Source organism: Camelina sativa, chromosome 5 (assembly GCF_000633955.1).
Source record: "Camelina sativa cultivar DH55 chromosome 5, Cs, whole genome shotgun sequence".
Taxonomy (NCBI): Eukaryota; Viridiplantae; Streptophyta; class Magnoliopsida; order Brassicales; family Brassicaceae; genus Camelina; species Camelina sativa.
Genome location: NC_025689.1, coordinates 8106244 through 8106931, shown reverse-complemented (window position 1 = coordinate 8106931; position 688 = coordinate 8106244).

Sequence of the window (688 nt, the reverse complement as noted above, 5' to 3'; positions counted from 1 at the left end):
CAAAAGAGAAAATGGGCCGAACAGGTCGGCAATGTTTTACAAGGGTATTCCGACCCACAAGGATTAACAAAAAGAAAAAGAAGTCATACACGAAAAACGATTTCAATTTTCAACGTCCAAGGCGCCGGACAGATCTGCTTGGAAACTCCCGGCGTTCGAACCGAATGGGTGTTCAACGGATTCTGGAGCCGTCATCTCCGGGGGGGGAAATCCAAAACCGAGCTGGTCCGGTGACATAGTAAGGTCATTGTCATTCAGCTCGAGGACATCGATTGCCGTGACAGTCTTCTCGGCTTCGGCCTTTTTCTCGTCAATCTCCTTGATTCGCTCTTCAGGAATGACGGCCCCATTCTCAACCAAATATTGTACAGCTTCCTGTACTCCGGTGGCTTGGTTCAGCAGATCTTCTAGGGGGCGAACCTTCACTTGTTCGACTAGATAGGCCCTGACCTTGTCTAATCGGGTCTGCGCTTTCTTTGCTGTCCGCTCCACTTTTTCCCATCGATCCGTCTGAAGCCTTTTAACTTCGAAAGCGAGCTGCAACTTCAACCCGTCGCATGANCTGCACCTTCAACCCGTCGCATGATTCCTGCAGCTCGGCTTTCTCTTCTTCTAGAGTAAGCGCTCGGGAGTTCAGTTCACTAACTCTCAGTTCCGTGTTGGCAATGATGCCATCTTTCTCGGCAAC